Below are 20,441 nucleotides of genomic sequence, written 5' to 3' on the forward strand. Positions count from 1 at the left end.
CATCTTGTTTAGACCCTAATTATCTTTATTTCCTTTCCAGCTCTGTGTAATTCTGAGGCAAACCATTATATAAAGAGTATTGAGATGGTCCAAAAGTAATAAACAAAATTTCCATACACTCTCCCTCTGAGCTTTTGCATTTCCTAGATATTTCTATGATAACACAAATAGATTTATTCTTTTTTTTTTTCTAATTCCTAATTTTTCATGTAAAATCAATTTCTAAACCCCTAGACATTGGCTTTCTTGCTGGTACTTTCAGACTGACAGTCAATCTCTAATCTGAGTGTCTTTTCTCTGGTTGAAATGTTCTCTCTCTACCTCCTGGCTTCCCTGGTTTCTTTCCACACTTGGCTCAAATCTTACTTTCAGCAGGAGGACTTTCCAGGTTCCCCACCCCTACTGCTGAGGTTATCTTCCATTCACATTCTGTATATAAATGTATATGCATATTTGTGTGTATATGTATATATGCATGCATATGTATATGTAAGGATGTATATGGATATATACACACATATAGGTAGTGTGTGTATGTGTATAATATATATATTCACGCATATATACATATGCTTGTTGCTGTTCAGTCATTTCATTTGTGTCTGACACTTCATAACCCCATTTAGGGTTTTCTCAACAAAGATATTGGAGTGGCTTGCCATTTCCTTCTCCAGCTGAGACAAATTTGGTTAAATGGCTTGTCCAGGGTCACACAGCTAGTAAGGGCCTGAGACTAGATTTGAACTCAGGTCTTCCTGACTCCTGGACCAGCACTATATTCTTTGTGCCACCTAGCTGCCCATTATCTTATATATACAATTTATATTACTAATAATAAAAATCGTTATCTCCTCCATTAGAATGTGAGCTTCTTGAGCAATGGTGGGTGGAGTCAAGATGGCAGAGTAGAAACAGGATTTCCTCACAGCTCCAGCTCTCACCACCTCCAATCCATGTAAAAGGGGACTCTGAACAAACATTGGAGCTACAGAACCCATAAAATGACACAGAGAAGCTAACCTCCCACTGAGGATATCCTGGCAGGCTGGCAGGAATCTGCCAGCACAGCCCTCTTAGAGCTGAGCCCAGCTCCACACTGAGGTTTTAGCCACATGGTGGGCCTGACCAGCCACAGGCTAGAGGGACTCCAGATCACCAGCATCTGTGGCAGTCCAGAATTATCAACACATAGATGCTAAGGACAAAGTGAGAGGTCAGTGCAGTGTGGATTTTGGGACACAGTAGTTGGGAGTGTGTAAGCTTTTGCCTCTGGGGCAAGAAGCCACTGAGGGCTGCAGTGCAGCCATTGCCACATGGCAGCTTCAGCTCCTGGTCTACAGAGTGTAGGGGGACCAAGCAACCAGTCTGAGGGGTAATTGCTCTTGCTTTAACCTGCTTGGATCTGAATTGCAGTCTAGGGTGGAAGTCCTGGGATATGTGTCCAGCTTGCCGGAACATGAGGAGGCTTCAGAGAGGGGACCCAACTAATACCTCCAGCAGCTGAGAAAACCCCAGCATTTGGGATGAAGCTCCCCTGTCTTGTAGCAGAGTCCTACTGTGGCAAAAAGCCCAAAAGTCAAGTAATTGAGTGGAAACATGAGCAGGCAAAGGAAGTAAAGCAGACAGAAGAATCTAACATTAGACTCCTATTTGGGGGACAAAAGGGAGCAAAGCATGGAACGGGAGGAAGATAGTGAAGTAAGAACTCCTACACCAAAAGCTTCAAAGGAAAATACAAGCTGGTTACAGGCCATAGAGGACCTTAAGAAGCAGATAAGAGAAGTGGATGAAAAAATGGGAAGAGAAATGAGAACGACTCAAGAAAATTATGAAATGAGAGTCAACATCCTGACTGAGGAAAATCAGACCTTGAAAAATAGAGTAACTCAAATGGCAAAAGAGGCTCAAAAAGGCAGAGAGGAGAGGAGTGCCTTAAAAAGCTGAATTTGCCAGATGGAAAAAGAATCTCAAAAGCTCACTGAGAAGAATTCTTCCTTCAGAATTTGATTGGAGCAAATGGAAGCTAGTAACTTTATGAGAAATCAAGATGCTGTTAAACAGATCCAAACAAATAAAAGAATAGAAGGAAATATGAAATATCTCACTGGAAAAACCACTGACCTAGATGTAAGGGTTATGGGATTTAAAAGATCTTCCATGCCCCGTTGGACTTGCTGACGTAGCAGGAAGGGGCGGAGCAAGAGGAAGCGGAAGCCAAACTAGCGTTCCTGCAGTGGCTGGCGGTGGTGGCGATGGCAGCGGCAGCAGCAGAGGCAGCGCAAAGCCCTTTTTGAGTTAACCAGAATTTCTGCTAAGGACTTCTGCTGAGGACTGCCAAGGGCCGGAGCTGCTGGGAGTGCGCTTCCCGGACACTGGGTGGTTGCTGTGAGTGGGGAGAGGAGGACCTTTGCCTGAGGTAGCCTGTTCTGTTTTAAAGGCTTGAAAATATGGGTGCTTTCTACTTTATCTACCTGTGCCAATATCATAACTACTCTGATGGCTTTCACTTTCTGGTTTTGGGACTCAAGTCTTTTGGTATCTTAATAAATTTTCTAGTTTATTTCCCCATATGGCAAACCTGATGTATTTTGTGATGGATAATTATATCAGCATATTTGTAATCTCCATAGGCATTGTGCATATGGCATTGCTGATACACTAGAAAATAGATCCAGGAGAGAGAATTTGAAAATTATTGGACTACCTGAAAGCCATGATCAAAGAAAGAACCTAGAAATCATCCTCAAAGTAATTCTCAAGGAAAATAGCCCTGATGTTTTAGAACCACAGGGCAAAATACAGTTTGAAAGAATCCACCAATCACCTCCTGAAAAAGATCCCAAAAAGAAAACTCCTGGGAATATTATAGCCAGGTTCCAGAATTCCCAGATCAAGGAGAGAATATTACAAGCAGCCAGGAAGAAATAATTTGAATATTGTGGAAACACAATCAGGATAACTCAGAACCTGGCAGCTTCTACATGGAGGGATTGAAGGGTTTGGAATATGATATTCTGGATGGCAAAGGAGCTGGGATTAAAACCAAGAATCACCTACCCAGCAAAACTGAGCATCATGTTTCAGGAGAAAATATGCTCATTCAGTGGAATAGAAGACTTTCAAGCATTCTTGCTGAAAAAACCAGAGTTGAATAGAAAATTTGACATTCAGATACAAGAAGCAAGAGAAGCCTGAGAAGGTAAACAGGGAAAAGAAATCATAAGGAACTTATCAAAGTTGAACTATTAACATTCTTACATGGAAAAAATGATAATCGTAACTGATGAAACTTTTCTCAGTATGAAAATAGTTTAAGAGAATAGAAATATATATATATAATATGTGTATATATATATATATTTACATTTATATGTCTATATTGGAGGGTATACAGGTATATGAATACATATGTGAAAATGTGTATGTATGTTTACAGGTATACATACATAGAGGGCACAGGACCAATTTAATTAGGAAGGGATGATACTTAAAAGGTGAAATTAAGAGGTGAGAGAGGAATATAATGAGAGGAGATGGGGAGAGACAGAATGGGGTAAACTATCTCATATAGAAGAGGCAAGGGAAAATGGTTACAATCGAGGGGAAGAATAGGAAGGCAAAAGGGAATGGGTCAACCTTATTCTCACTGAATTTGGCTCGGGGAGGGAATGAAATACACACTAAATAGGGTATCTCACCCTACAGGAGAGTAGGGGGGGAAGGGGATGAGAGGGGGCATGATGGAAGTGAGGGCAGGCTAGAGATCAAAGTAGATAATAGAACTGGTGGGAGGTGGGATAGGAGGGAGGGAAATATAGTCAGTCTTTTACAATATATTTACTAGGTTAATGTTTTGCATCCTGTACAACCTATACTGAACTGCTTATCTTTCCAAGTAAGGGGGTAACAAGGGAGGAAGGGAATGAATCTGGAATTCAAAGTTTTAAAATCAAATGTTTAAATATATATATATGTATATATATATATGTATGTATATATATATATACTATTATTAATACTATTTTACATGTAATTGGGAAATAAGATATACAGGCACTGGGGCATAGAGATCCACCATGCCCTACTGAAAAAGTCGAAGGGGGTATGGGAGAAGAAATGGTAGAGAGCATATTGGAGAAGGGGATATCCTGTGGGATTGCTATTTTGCGGTGGAGGATAGGGGAAAAACAGAGAATATTTGTAACTCAAAATCTGGTGGAAATGAATGATGTAAATCAGAAGTTAATAAAGCATTTGAAAAATGAAAGAAAAAAAAAGACCAACAATGGTGCTAGGATTCAAGGAAGTGCATTTAAAGGCAGCTAAAAATATGGGGATAAACCATGTCAATGACATCTGGGAGAGTGAGAGACTCTTCCTTACTTTCCCTGCCCCCCAGTGACTAACACTGGTGCAAGATAAGAAGTGGAGACTGCCTCTTGTGTGAGAGGGGGCTGTTGTCAAGAGTCTAAGTGGAGTATGGATTGCCTGTACTTTCAGAAGAGAGCTGTCATAAGAAAATAAATCTTTGTTTACCTAAAAAAAAAAAAAAAGAATGTGAGCTGCTTGAGGACAGGGACTAGGTTTTTGCCTATCTTTGCATAGTGTCTGGAACATAGTAAGCATTTAATAATTAACTTAATAACTAACTACTGTTGATTAATGACTAACTATCCAGTTGTGGTATTCTGTGACTCTGTATTCTGGGATCTACAGTGTAAACTCCTTGACAAGGATTTTTATCTTAAATATTTTGGTGACTCCCATAGTATAGGTGTCAAACAAATAATTGTTGATTAGAGTGTCAGAGCATTGTGGCAGGGGCTCTGCCCACCCAAAAACTGTTGAGGTTTCACGTTGTATTGTGGTGGAACTGGCTCAAAGAATTCAGAGTCAGACCTCCCCTAATCCAAGTGTAGGCATTTATTGAGATTGATGCCTCTCATGAAGCAGGCTAAGTTCCAAGAGGAACCAGCAACTGCAGAGAAAGCAAGATGGATTTTTATAACGTAAAGATGCAATTACATAACAGAAATCATGAATATTAAAAAGGCAGGAGGGGTTTGTTAAGGGATTAGGTAATGGAGAAGGGGTCTGTCCTATCTATGATTCCATGGTTAAACATTCTGGTAGTGCTGCCCTCCAGTTGGCTAGCTATTGTGGTACTGTCTGGTCAAGATTGATAGCTAGGTATTGTGGTCCTGACTTGGTCTAGATGGATGATGTGACTGTGATTGAATACAAGAACACACCTGTTTCTGTGGGAATGGATCTGGGGGCAGTGACTAGGTGGGGGCAGTAGATAGGTTCCCATCACATGGACACACCTGCTGCTTCTGTGGGAACTAAGAGTTCAGGGGCACACTTGTTGTTTCAGTGAGCACTGAGACATATATGAAGAAGTTAGGACATTGGGAGGGGGAGGTACAGTCAGTGGGCCTGCTGTTCAGTGGGGCCAGGCCTATGATGAATTTAAAACATTGGGACTGGGGCAGCTTTATTAGGATTCCATCAGGAGCTGAAATCAGTATGAACTGAGTTCAAACCCAGCCTCAGACACTTCCAAGGGGATGCTTTGGGCAAGTTACTTATCCTTTGTCCATCTCAGTTTTCTGTAAGTAAAGTGGTGATGATAATAATAGTACCTACCTCCAAAGATTATTGAAAGGATAAAGTGAGATATTTTTAAATCTCTTTGCACATTTCAAAGCATTATTTAAATGCTATCAGTTAATGTTAGTTTTATGTAACACGGATTTCTTTATGAAGGATATAAATGTCCCTTAGTTTAATCATAATTAAGGAAATATTTGTGTTGAAAGTACAACAAAGATATTTTAAATTCCAGCTTTTGTGCTACCATTCTCAGTTGTATTGACACTATAGAAAGTACTTCTTTAATTAATACTCTATTCTGTAATGTGTGTTTAAGGAGTTTATAAAACATTAAATACAGAATATTGTTTATGGCTGAAAAGTCTGAGAGAATTTCTGAGTAATAATAAATTTATTAATTATGACTAGCAAATAATAAAATGAGGTTAGTGTTTCTTTCTCTGGATCCAAAGAAATACCCTTAGTAAGTGGGTGTTCCCCAACAGGCAGAAATCAGTTCTGATTGGTTAAAAATTAATTAGAGAGTGAGGTGAGTTTATTCTAATGAGGGGCTATTCTAATGAAGGATATGACTGATCAAATCATTCTTGGACAAAGAGGCTAATCCCCTTCCAGACAGCCCTACCATTCATCTCCATCCAGACCACCTCCCCACCCCAACCAACCCCCCATCAAAAAGTGTTTGCAATGAGGAGATTCAGTTTTCTAAATAAAGCAATGCCAAAAATAGACCCACTTAAATTAGTTTTCTCATAATAACCCCTAATAATTTAACTAATCATCTTACAGTTTTCTGAAGTGATAACCAAATGATTTTAGGTGAAACTTCCTTTTAAAAATAGGCAAACCTGGAAGCTTAGAACTTCTTAAATTACAATACTTCAAAATATTACAACACGTGGCCAGCGGGGCTGATAAAATGACATAACAGTGTCCCAAAAGTCTTAGTGCCATTTTAAGTTTTAATAGCTTAATAAGCTTTAACAGCCTAAAACAGCACCAAAACTTTGAGAAGATCCTGTATAATTTGTTTCTATCTAAATCAACTATTACTAAAATAAGCATATTTGTATTAAAAGAGTTTTATTTTCCTGTGGTACTTTCCTCCAGTTGAGTAATTTAAAAATTCACTCTGCATGCTTTGTGATGATAATGGCTACAACAACAACAATAATTGCTAATGTTTATATAGCCTCCTTTTAGGGTCTCATATTGCTTTAGATATGGTGTTTTTTTCCTGTCATCCTCATAACCTCCCTGTGAAGAAGACATGGTAGGTATTATTATCTGAATTTTACATCTGAGAAAACTGAGGCTCCAAGAGACCCTATTACTTGTTTGCATGCTTTTATCTTGGGGAGTAAGACTTGGTGACCAGATTTAAAATTAATCCAGCTGCTGCCTCCAAGTTTGATTCTCTTCTTAGGCTAACAGGCGATCTTTTAGCTGAAAAAGAAATGTTACTATTCTACTTATAAAATACAAAAGCCTTGGGGCAGCTAGGTGGCACACTGAGTAAGAGCGCCAGCCCCAGAGTCAGGAGGACCCAGGATCGGTTCTGGCCTCAAATACTTAACACCCACACAAAAGAACTGGCCGTGTAACCTTGGGCAAGTTACTTAACTCCAATTGCTTTTAAAGAAAAAAAATACAATAGCCTTTTTGTTAACTAGATACGATTTGCATTTTCTTTGTTATCTGTTTCATAATTACATTAGTTCAACTCTTTAAACAGTTTACATTTTAATGTGGAAACATCTCGATTTTGCTTTGGGAAGTACAAGAATTCTACCTCCCTGTTCTACCCAAGAATCATTGCAAAGTGCAAAGTCATGAACAACAAAGTTAGAACGCTTAATTAAATGTTATCTAAAGCAGACTCCAACTTGATACAGCCACCATAGCACATCAAAATATGAAAAATGATGCAGCAATAAAAATGGCTCAAGGATGAATTATTTATCAAACTGGTGATCTTGAAGTCCATTAAGAGCTGGAGGCACAAAAAGCATGTGGGAATTATTCAAATTGTCAGTGCAAGCCCTCAGTCTTTTCAACCAGAGGCAAAGCTACAATCCTAGCAAATCATAGGTAAAAAAACATGGAAAAGCTATTTATTGGTGACTATGATATGATACTATTCACACAAATAGCTGAAAATCTTAAGGTGTTTAAATAAAAACAAATGTCATGAGTTCAGCAGATTCATTGTATAAACATCAACAATAAAAATATATATTTTTCCATTTCCTCCAGTTTTCATGTCTCTATAGCAAACCAGTTTTGCAACTTATCCTAGCAGATGTGGGGGTGATTAATATGTTAAATTTAATTTAATGTAGCCCAGAAAAAATAACAAAAATAATAAAACATTTTCAATAAATTCTTTTTTTGCTCATTTTGGTTTTATGGTCTCAGATTATGATCTTATGGGTGTAGAGAAGTCCCATCATGGAAACCCCTCCACCAATGGATACTTTGGACAACTAACAAAGCACTTAAAAATTAAGAGACCTGATGATCACACAGGTAGTATGTGTCAGAGATAGGACTTAATTCCAGAGTTCCCTGACTCTTATGGCCAGCACACTATTCATTCACCATACCAGATTCTATCTCAGGAACATTTTTAGTATCTAGATTAAGAACTACAAGGGGCCAGAGTTCATCTAACCCAACCTTCCTCCTTCTACAGATGTGGAAACTGAGGCATAAAAAGCAAAGTGACTGAACAAAGTAATCATAATGAGTAGATAAAAGGAAGGTAGAGGTTAAGAAAAACTAGTCTTTTAAATGAATCTGCTGGAGATAATTTTTTTAAAATACCATGAAGTATACATTGGAAAAAAAATTAATGATTCTTTGAAGGCAACTGTATGTGAAAGTAAATGGAATACCATAAAGTGTTCATTTTCCAAACTGTAAGGGTTATTACTGGGGTGGCAACCCTCAAAGTAATATAGGAAATAGGAATGAAATAACTGTCATTTATAAGACTTCCACAACCTCATTGCTAGAGCTTTCAGAGTACTTTATAGCATTTATAAAATACAAGAAAAAGGGTGTTTTGTTTCACAATGCATATACTACTAACCCCTCTAGCCCTATATTGAGAGCATAACCCACCAACTTCATGGCATACATTTACCTTTTCAATTTGGGACCCTCTTGAGGGGAATTTTTTTTAAGGAGAGAACCAACAAAAGCAAAGGAGATGACTGCAAAAAGGGGACCTGAAGGGGGAGAGGTGGGGAAGGAAATTTCATCTTAACATATTAGTTAGAAACTGAGAACAGATCCATGGATGTGAGTCAGATGCTTAGACATAAAATAAAATATGGTGAGGTGTATTATCGTATATTTATTTCTCAGAACAAGATTGTGAGAAAAGCAGTGCACAGCTTCTGGAAGGGTCAAAGGAAATACCACAGATTTTAAGATGGTCCACAAATTGTTAGCTATAAAGAAGTATCATGATCCAAGACAATTCCAAAAGACTCAGGATGGAAGATGCTATGGAATCTGAATGCAGATCAAAGCATACTATTTTCTATCTCTCTCTTTTTTTGTTTTTTCCTTGGGGCTTTTTCCTTTTCTCTGTTTCTTCTTCTACAACATGACTAATGTGGAATATGCTTACATGACTGCACATGTATAACTTCTATCACTTGCTATCTTGGGGAAGGGGGAGGGAGAAAAAAATTTGAAACTCAAAATCTTATAATAACTATCTTTACATGTAATTGGAAAAAATAAAATGCTACTAACAACAACATAAAAAGAAGCATGAGAGATAGGCTGACATATGGACATAAAGGACATGTCATATTCTTAGAATAAGAAAACTGTGGATTCAAGTCCTGCCTCTGACAGATACTCTCTTAACTTCTTAGGTTCTAAGGAAATTCCCTAACACTATAAATCACAGAAAAATTGATAATCTTTATTGATAGAAGATGTTTTCTCACTGGGAGTCCCCCATGCAAGTGAAATCATAGACTTTATGAAAAATACTTTAGATCACTATTGATCAGAGAAATACACATTAAGATCACTCTAAGGTACCATTCTACACCGATCAGACTGACTAATATGAAAGAAAAGGAAAATGACAATTATTGGAAGGGATGTGAGAAAATTGGGAAGCTAACATTCTGTGGTGGAGTTGTGAACTAGTCCAACCATTCTGGAGAACAATTTGGAACTATAACCAAAGAGCTATCCTTTGACTCAATAGTATCACTACTAGGTCTGTATCCCAAAGAGATTTTTAAAGAAAGGAAAATGACTTATATGTACAAAAATATGTGTAGCAGCAAAGAATTGAAAACTGCCATCATTTGGGGAATGGCTGAATAGGTTGTGGTATATGATTGTGATGGAATACTATTGTAATATAAGAGTGAAGAACCAGATGCTCTCAGAAAAAGCTGGAAGGACTTACTTGAATTGATGCAAAGTGAATAAGCAGAACGAGAGGAGTAACAGCAATATGGTACAATGATCTTCTGCAAATGACAGGTATTCTCAGCAATATAATAATCTAAGACAATTCTGAAGGATTCATGATGAAAAATACTATCCACCCTTAGAGAAAGAACTAATTGAGTCTTTTTTTACTAATAGAGTCTTGCTGCAAATAGAGGCATACTTTTTTAACCTTTTTTCTTTTTTTTGTCTGCATTTTCTTTCACTATATGACTAATGCAGAAATATGTTTTGCATGACTGTACATGTATAACTTGTATCTGATTCCTTGTCTTCTCAATGAAAGGGGAGTGAAAGGAGAGAGGGAAAGAATTTGAAATTCAAAAATTAAAAATAAAAAAAGAATGTTAAATGCTAAAAATCATTTTACATGAAACTAGAAAAAATAAAATATTATTTTAAAAATAGCACAAATGCTACTTTAGAGATCTTCTAGTCCCCACAAAAGTTCAATTTTTAGCATTACTTATAGCATTACATTGATTCAAGCAAATACAAGAACAGAGGAGACGTAAGAGAACTAGGTCTCTCATTTTTAAAAGTGAGTCTAGACCTATGATTTTATTGGGTGAGAAAACTCCCTGTCCCAATGTAGATCTGTAATATAAAAATCTTAGAGAGTTATCTGAGCAATTGAGAAGAAAAGTGGGCTCTTCAATTGTATGTGGTAAGTTCTTTAAAGGCCATGACAATACCATTTTTTTTTCATCTTTTTATCACCAATGTTAGAATAAATGCTTTGCTTAGAGCACACTCTCTGAACAAAATACCCTTGGTTCAAAAGAGATAGGAGTGGGAGAAAGGAGACTGTGGAGAAGGGAAGAAGGGTCTTATTAAGTCTGTCATCACAAACTACATTTAATGGAGTCATAGATAGAGAATTAGAAGTACTTCAGAGGTTATCCAATACAGTAGTTCCCATTTAGTGTTTCAAGAATTTCTCATGGGTTCACAACAATAGTCCAAGGAATCCACACTTTAAAAAAATTAATGGTATTCTAAGCAGTAAATGTCCAATTATTTTACAATTTTTTTCCCTTTGTGACACCTGGCATATGCATTATAAATCACAAATTTGTTTCTGAAGCAGTTAGAACACATCATAATTACACATACAAGGATTCTGGTGTCCACACAGTGATTACATCAAACTCTGAACTCTTCAGACTAAGTGCAACATATTCTTGCTGTTTCTCAGTCTATCATCAAATTGTTTCTAAAACATCATATAGTGAAAATCAAGGAATTGTGGAATTGGATCTTGTAAACTAAAAGTAAACAAACAAATTAATAGAGACCAAAAAAATCATATAGGTTTATAGTTTAGCCTCACATAGTGTTCCTGATATTGTGTATAGTATTTTCCTGGCTCTGCTCATTTCACTCTATATCAGTTTGTACAAGTCTTTCCAAGTTTTTCTGAGATCTTTTCATCCTGTCTTATTGCACAAGAGTATTCCATGACATTTATATAGCACAGTTTGTTCAGCCATTCCCCAACTGATGGGCATCCCCTCAGTTTCCAATATTTTGCACCATGAATAGAACTGCTATAAATAAATTTGCACGTGTGGGTCTTTTTTTTTTCCTTTTTTATGATCTCTTTAGGATACAGACCAATACTGGTATTGCCAGATCAAAGGGTATGCACAGTTTGGTTGCCCTTTGGGGATAGTTCCAAATTGCTTTCCAGGATAATTGGATCAGTTCTCAACATCAGGGTCCCAGTTTTCCCACATCCTCTCCAACATTTATCATTTTTCTTTTTTGTCATATTAGCCAATATGATTGGTGGAAGGTGATATCTCAGAGTTGTTTTAATTTGTATTTCTCTAATAAAGAGTGATTTAAGGTACTTCTTTTTTATTTTTTTTTTTTTGCTTTTTTTGAGGGCAATTGGGGTTAAGCAACTTGCCCAAGGTCACACAGCTAGTTTTTGTGTCAAGTGTCTGAGGCTGACTCCGAACTCAGGTCCTCCTGACTCCAGGGCTGGTACTTTACTCACTGTGCCAACTAGCCATCCCTAAGGGTACTTCTTTATATGGTTATAGATATCATTGATTTCCTTATCTGAAAACTGCCTGGTCATTTATCAATTGGGGAATGACTTGTATTCTCATAAATTTGATTCAGTTCTCTATATATTTGAGAAATGAGGCCTTTATCACAGACACTAGCTGTAAAGATTGTTTCCCAACTTTCTGTATTCCTTCTAATCTTGGTTGCATTGATTTTGTTTTTACAAGCTTTTCAAGTTAATATGATCAAAATTATCTAGTCTACATTTTGTAATGCTCTCTATCTCTTCTTTGGTCTTGAATTCTCCCCCTCCCCATAGCTCTGACAGGTAGACTATTTTTTGCTTTTCTCATTTGATTGTTTCATTGTCTATGGTACTTTTAGCAAGATGTAGTTTCCTTTCTCATCTCTTTTAAATAATTGATCTATTTTTGCTTTTTCTTTGTCTAAGATCAGGATTGCTAGCCTTGCTTTTTTATTTCAACTGAAACATAACAGGTTCTGCTCCAGTTCCTTACCTTTACATTGTGTGTGTGTGTGTGTGTGTGTGTGTGTCTGCTTCAAGTGTATTTCTTGTAAGCAACACATTGTAGGATTCAGGGGCAGAGCCAAGATGGATGTGAAAGTCTCTTCTCACATAGCTACTTCCAGCTGAAATTGGACATAGAGCTGTCTTTGCCCCAAGAGATCCCATTCTAGAAGTCAGTTCTTTAGCTGGTATCTGGAGCTCAGTCAATGCCAAGTCCAGAAGTGGCATATCACAGTCATGGACAGGAGGTGGCATTAGCTTAAGTAATCAGACATCTGCAGGTGCACAGTACTAAGCCTGCAGGAAACAAATCTTGCAAACAAGTTTAACAGACAAAAAGTCAAAAAGAAACAAGTATAGGTTCACTCGTGCTTCTGGAGTCCATGAACTCTCTATCATAACTTCATTCATGGTAGAATATATGAGTTAAGGGTACAATTTGGCAATCCTCTTCTCCTGAATAAACAGCAGTTACAGTATTATCTTTCCCATGTGCATCATCTGGCTTCTGCTTTACCCATACTTTGGCTCCCAATTTTATTCTATCTGAATCAAACCCTTCAGTTCCTTTGATAGTTATTTCTGAAGGAGGGTCAGTTTTCACAAAGAGGTATTGTTTCACAAGGAATAATCATCATTTGAACTATTCTATCATTTTTACAAAACTGTATAGGGTCTTCACACAAATTTTGAAATGTCACAATAATTTTTCATGAATAATTAGAAAGTATTATTCCAACTAATATATGGATTCCTCAAGTTGCTAAACCTGATTTAGGTAATATCTATCCAGAATGATTTTTAGGGGTTCTTAAACATATTCCATTAGAGATATTTTTATTTCTTTTCTATCCAATCCAGAGTCCTCTAAACAATGTAAATCATATCTTGCCAAACCAGGTGTTCCTGGATATGGTGCTGTGACATATAGCCTCATAGTCCAATACTCAATATTTGGGATTTTATGTTTGCTGTTTTCTAATTTGCAGATTTAGGGTCATCATTATGGCTAGAGGTACACTTTCTTCCAATGGTCTATTATTCAGATTATGTACAGCAGTGAACAAATTATCCTTCCAATATTGATACAAATTATTAGAACTTAACTACCTTAACTGTTCTTTCAATAATCCATTCATTCTTTCAATTAACCCAGATGCTTATGGACAATATGGAATACAATGCATTCTATGCTATTTGATATACAATATCTCTTCATTTCATTACCTTTGAAATGTGACCCACTATCACTTTGAATCTGCATTGGGTTTCCATAATGTAGACTTATGATATCTAGAGTTTTATAGGTGTTTTCCTGGGGTACATTCTTATAAGGACAAGCTTGCCGAAGAATCTCTTGCAGTCCCTTATTCCATTGTATATCCCAAAATTTTATATTTTGAGCTGGTGCTTGAATTTTTGAAGGGTTAATTTCCCACCCTTTGCTCTTCATATGCTCAATTAAAGGTGTCAAACTCTTCTTCACTTCTTTTACATGTTTTCCTTGTATCATAATATCATCAATGTAGTAGGTAAGTTGTACACCAAGTAGCTTTAATTCATCCAAATGTTCAACCACAATCCTATGACAAAAAGTGGGACTGCATAGATATCCTTTTGGCAAGTGGGTATAAGTATATTGTCTACCCTGCCAAGTGAAAGCAAACTGGTCCCATTGTTTAGAGTCTATTGGAATGTTAAAGAAAGCATTGGGTATATCAATAACTGTGTACCAAGACACATCATATTTTTGGATCCTTTTTATTAAGGTGACAGTATCTGGAACATCCATATACAAGGGAGGAATCACCTTGATCAGTGTTCTGTAATACACTGTCATTCTCCACATTCCATCTGATTTTCTTACTGACCAGACAGGATTATTCCATTGCATGGTCATAGGGACTAACACTCCTGCCTCAATATGTTCCTTTATAGTGTTGGTAATTTCATCTTGCCCTACTGGCACATGATATTGCTTTAAAGTAATTAATTCAGAAGGTTCAGGTAAAGTGATTGGGTCCATTTTTATTTTTCCCACTAAAACTGTTTTAATTCTTATCTTTCTTACTGCGAATTGGTATCTTCCTTCAGGTAAAATCAGGGTCATATCTCTCAATATATCTATTCCAATGATGTATTCAGGAATGGGTACAGTGACCACAGTAGATTCTTTCTTAGGTAATTGTCCAATTTTCATTGTTAGTTTAACTTGTCTGGCTAATAATTCGGGCCCCTCCCCCCCCCCACCAGTCCTCTGATGGTAGTAGGAGTTACATGTTGAAATTTGTCCAGGTTCCCATAAATAAGGGAGGCCTCTTCCCCAGTATCAATTAATGCCCTAGTTACAGTTTTTGATCCGCTTTTCCAATATATTGTCAGATTGATATGAAGTCTGTAATCCCATCTGTGTATTTCTTTAATCTGAGGTGGGACTTGACCAATTTCCTATTCTCCTTGAGGGTGTGACAAACTTGGATACAAGGATTCAGTAGAATCTATAGGGGAAGTTCTTACTTCTCTATTCCATCTGACATTAAGCCCCCCCCCTTTGTTTTGCTTTTTTGGAGGGCAATTGGGGTTAAGTGACTTGCCCAAGGTCACATGGCTAGTTTTTGTTTTAAGTGTCTGAGGCCAGATTTGAACTCAGGTCCTCCTGACTCCAGGGCCAGTGCTCTATTCACTGCACCACCCAGCCACCCCTAAGCCCCTTTTCTCAATACATTTTATATAGTTCATTAGTTGGAATATCATAAATTCTTCCAAAATCTACCCCCACTCTCAACAGAGCAATAAACAATTCTATTCTCATCAATTTATTCTGACTTTGAATCCACTGGCCACTTGCTTTTCTCTCTCAATGAAATTTATCTTTTTCCCATTCCCCCAGGCTGTGAAATCTCATCCAGCACCTCTGAAAGAGAGTTCCCTATTTCACCAATTACTAGAGTCAGAAGTAGGTACTTTTAAACAGGAGGAACCATCTTCACCAAGATATTTCTATGAGAAACTGCTCAGGAGGTATCATGATATGCATTTGTATCTCCAACCATGATAGCAGTTTTCATTACCTGCTCTTTTAACTTTTTCATACAAGTCTCTAAGCAAGTACTAACATCTATTTCCACTAGGTCATATAGAATAGTCGAATACATTTCATTGCATCCCTTGGCAGCTAAAGCTAACAGATTGGTCATATTGTTACGTCTTGCCATTTTAAAATCTCCAAAAGCTTGCTGAACAAAAGGATTCTGACAAATACCTATAAAATTCAAGTAATCCATGCCATCTACCCATACCCCTCCGGCCTCTTCATCATTGATTCTCACTATTCAAGACACTAACAATTCTTTGGATTTGAATCTGCTTAATATATCAGTAACCTCTTGCTGAGTGAAATACTCAATTATTTCCCTTAACTGTTTTTGACCTCCCCAATTCTCCTGCTTTCTTCTCAGAATGGGGACAGTTTCTGCTGTTGTAAAAGCTTCATGAAACATTGTGTCTTCGTTTTGTATACTGTGATAGTAATGGCAATTAAAGATTCCCCTGTATTGGCTTGGTTTTCAAATTGATTGTGTTAAAACCCAGAGCTTGCTAATCCCACCTGTGGGATGGGCGTGTTGATGTGAAAAGAAAGTCCTGAATTGGGAGGAGCTGGTGACATAGATTTGGAGACACAAGAGAGAGGCGGAAGATCTTTCTGGAAGCAGCACCTCGTGGAGAGAGAGAGACTAAGAGAATTGCTGGTGGCCGCTTTGAATTGCCCTGGACTTTTGAGACCTGCCCCCTGAGCTGCCAAGGACTGAGGAGACATGGCTGTTTTGCTGGTACTTTGTCTGTCTGTTTTGATGTTATTTTGCCAGATTTGTCCACTGGTGAAAGACTGTCCTTTTGTTGAAGAAGTCCTGGAACCTGGCTGTTCGCTAAGAAGGCCTGAGACTGTCCTGCAGACAGAGAGTGAATACTGTCCACTGGTAAGGGACAGTACTGTTGTTGCAGGGGTCTGGAGACTGTCCTGCAGACAGAGTGAATACTGTCCACTGGTGAGGGACAGTGCTGTTGTTGCAGGGGTCTGGGAGCCTTTCTGTTGGTTCAGAAGCCCTGAAGAAGGATTTTCTTGTTGTATGTTTACAGAAATCCTGGGAGAGGGCTTTGCTAATGTGTTCAGGGGTTCTAGGACTGTTCTACAGACAGAGGATAAATTCATGAAGGGACTGGCAATGTATCTTATGGCCTTGCTAAGCCTTGTCTCCCCAGGAACTAAGATTGCTGAGAACTTGCCTCGTGTCAAGATGAAGAAAAGACCTCCATTTGGGTATTAAGTGCTGTGTTTAAACTTGATGTAACTCTGGGGTAGATTCAATTGTGATCCTGGGAGTGGGGAACTTTTGACCTTATTGTGCTCTGTGATTGACAAATGAAGGTACTTTACCTATGTTTGGAAACTAATCTCCATTTGAGAAGAGGGGCTTTGTGGTGGACTTAATTAAGGTATAGCCTAGGGGTGGAGAAGTATTTAGAACAGAGACTTTGTAATTGATTGAATGATTGGAAGATCCTGGGGTGGGGTAGTACTTGGAGATTATTTAATCACACTTAGTAAATGCTGTATTTTGAATGATGTCATGTTTTGATCTTCTCTGTTCTTGGTTTGTCACTAAATAAAATAGAGAGCACCTATGCTGGTATTTTGAACTTGGGAAGTTGCCTTTGCTTGGTATTATATTACATATACCTACACTCTTCTGGCAGTGGTCATCATGGTAACTAGATTACTGAATTACTGTATTAGAGAGGCGTGCACATTCTTCCTGTTAGTTTTTTTGCTTTTTCTTAGCCAAATTCAAAATTTTTTCTATCATCTGAGATTCTGCAGCTTGCTCTTCTACAAGAAAGCCTGAACACTCTAACATAACCAACTTCTCATTCAAAACAGCTAATTTTTTCTCCATCTGAATTTTTTCTTATAACATAATAATTTTTCTTGTTCCTGCTCTTACATATAATATGGTAACCTGTTAGCAAAAAATTAAAAAGAAAGTCAGTAAAAAAAAAAAACAGCCTCTTCTACACGCTGCCTCCAATTCTCTCCCTGGTTTTATTGGTATTCCTTACAAACATGCTTCTAAATCTCTAGGTTCTCCCTTTTGTAACTTCAGTTCCCAGTTTTCACAGAGTCCTATACTTTTAGCCCACTTCCTTGCTAGAGAGGAATAAGGTAGATCCTTCCATCCCAGGATATCTATTTCTTCTTCTAAATCCCTTCTGCTTCCAAATAGAGGTCATATATTTCGTGACCCCATTGTCATTGCCAAATATAGCACCAATGCAATATTCACAGCGCTGACCATGACTGTAAATATGCTAGCATAGTTCTCAATCGCAAAATATAACAGACTCACCATATAGAAGACAAAAGCAAAACATTTTATCAGATGCCAGAAAACCAAACCCCAAAACCAGAAAGTCAAATCCATCATAGTGGCAAAGAAGTTAATAAGCTATAACACAGCATGAAGCCACACCATCCTTTAGCCTTCCCACAAACCAACATTTACTCACAAGCCTAACTGAATCCCTCAGGTGTGTCCTGTCCTCCCTCTATCTCTAACTGCTCTGACCCTCAGCTTCTTGTGGGTTCTGCTTCACCATTCAGCAAATTCCTCCATCCATAGGCTCCATGTGATTACATTCAACCCATAAGAGGGCAATAACTTCAAAGCAGGGAAGGTCTAGGGGCAAGGAAGATCTTCAAATTACCATTACAAAAATGTTTTAGTTTTCCTATTTTTCCACATCTCTTCTAGAATTTGTCATTTTCTTTTTTCTGTCATATCAGTCAATTTGAAAGTGTAAGATGGTATCTCAGAGTTGTTATAATTTGTATTTCTCTAATCAGTAGGAATTTAGAGCATTTTTCATGTGGCTTTTTTTTTTGGAGGGGCAATTGGGGTTAAGTGACTTACCCAAGTCACTTACATGGCTAGTAAGTGTTAAGTGTCTGAGGCTGGATTTGAACTCAGGTCCTCCTGACTCCAGGGCTGGTGCTCTATTCACTGCACCACCTAGCTGCCCCTAGCTATTAAATTTTGTTGATTGGTTTGGGTGGCTCAGAGTTACACATGGATTTCCATATCCTAGGAAAAGACCTTATAAAATTCTCCTCAAATTTTCCACCACATATTTGCATGAGTGAGCATATTCACTTAACTCTTGTTTGAAGTAAAAAGAAAGAATAAACTTGATGGAGAACCATATTAAAGACTATGTCTAATGTTGAATCCAATGTTACAAATCTTCATTCAATTAAAAGAGTCCAATACCAAAATAAAGTTTATGTATGGTTATTATATCATGACATCTTCCAAGTTGTATCTTATGTCCTTGAAAATATTATTCATATTCCACAAAAAATAAAATAAAGAAATTTCTTTCTTAAAGATAATAATAAGAATATTTTATTTTCTAGGATTATTTTTGAAGATTCTTATGGAATATCCCACTTAAATATTTGTAATTATTTTATAATTCTCAAAATTTTATTTAGAATTTTCATAATTATATCAAAAAGAAGTTTATGTGTTGTAATCATAATTATATAATATACATTTTAATTTAGAGGTTTAAGAAGACAAAATTTATCATTGTAGTTATTGTAAGCACTTAATGAATGTATCTAAAAGAATATTATAAGTAATATAGTAAATTGCTCTTGCTGTACACAAACACTTATTTTCATAGAAGGGAGTTTACAGAACAAAAAATGTTAGAAAATACAGATTTAGTGCAACCATATCACTAAGAATTGAGGAAACTAAAGTTCAGCCAGGAAAATGACTTGTTGAACATCACACAGTTAGTAACATTTAGGGTCCATCTCCAATACTTAGCACAGTAGCTGGTCCATACTAGATATTTTTTAATTCATTGATTGACTGAGCAAATGAGTTTTCACACTATCATAAATGTTCACCTCAGAACAAGAGCATAGTCTATGAAAGGTAGTGTTACTATCACTAGAGAAACATGAAAAACAAGACATTCCCTACCCTTAAGGGTCTTATAATCTAATTAAGTGGAATTGCAAGTAGAAGACTTGTGGAAAATAAAACATGACACAAAGTATATTATGATGTGGGTAAAATAAAGGTGTAGACAAATAGCTATTTTAAAAGAACCAAGTCTATGGTTTGTGGTGGAAAAGAACTGGAATGAATTTGTAGAGATGCATGTCAATTGGGGAATGGCTGAACAAGTTGTTGTATATAATTATGATGAAATACCACTGTGCTATAAAGATATGATGAGCTCAATGATCTTAGAAAAACAAGGATAGACTTGTATGAAAGAATGAAGAGTGAAATGAGCAGAACCATACAAAAGAATTTTGTATACAGTAACAGCAATATTGTTTTAAGAACAACTTTGAGTGATTAAAAAAGAAAGAGGGGGAAGGAATTCCTGATAACTTCAATATATATTTGAAAGGAATTTCAAATTATACATTATATAGTTCATCTACAACTATCTTCTTTTCTATTCTACTATTATAGAAATGCTTTTTTTATTCCTTAAGTTCAGAATATAACATATCTATACAATATACATACATATATACATATACATGTGTATGTATATTGTGTGTGTGTATATAAATATATGTGTATATACATGCAAGCATACACACACACACACACACAGAGCTAGGTGGTGGAGTAGATAAAGTGTCAGACCTGGAGTCAAGGAGAGTCTTCTTCCTGAGTTCTAATAAAACTGTGTGACCCTG

Source organism: Petaurus breviceps, unplaced genomic scaffold, assembly GCF_028583685.1.
Source record: "Petaurus breviceps papuanus isolate PSGF00001 unplaced genomic scaffold, PetGlider_PUasm1.0 90515, whole genome shotgun sequence".
NCBI lineage: Eukaryota > Metazoa > Chordata > Mammalia > Diprotodontia > Petauridae > Petaurus > Petaurus breviceps.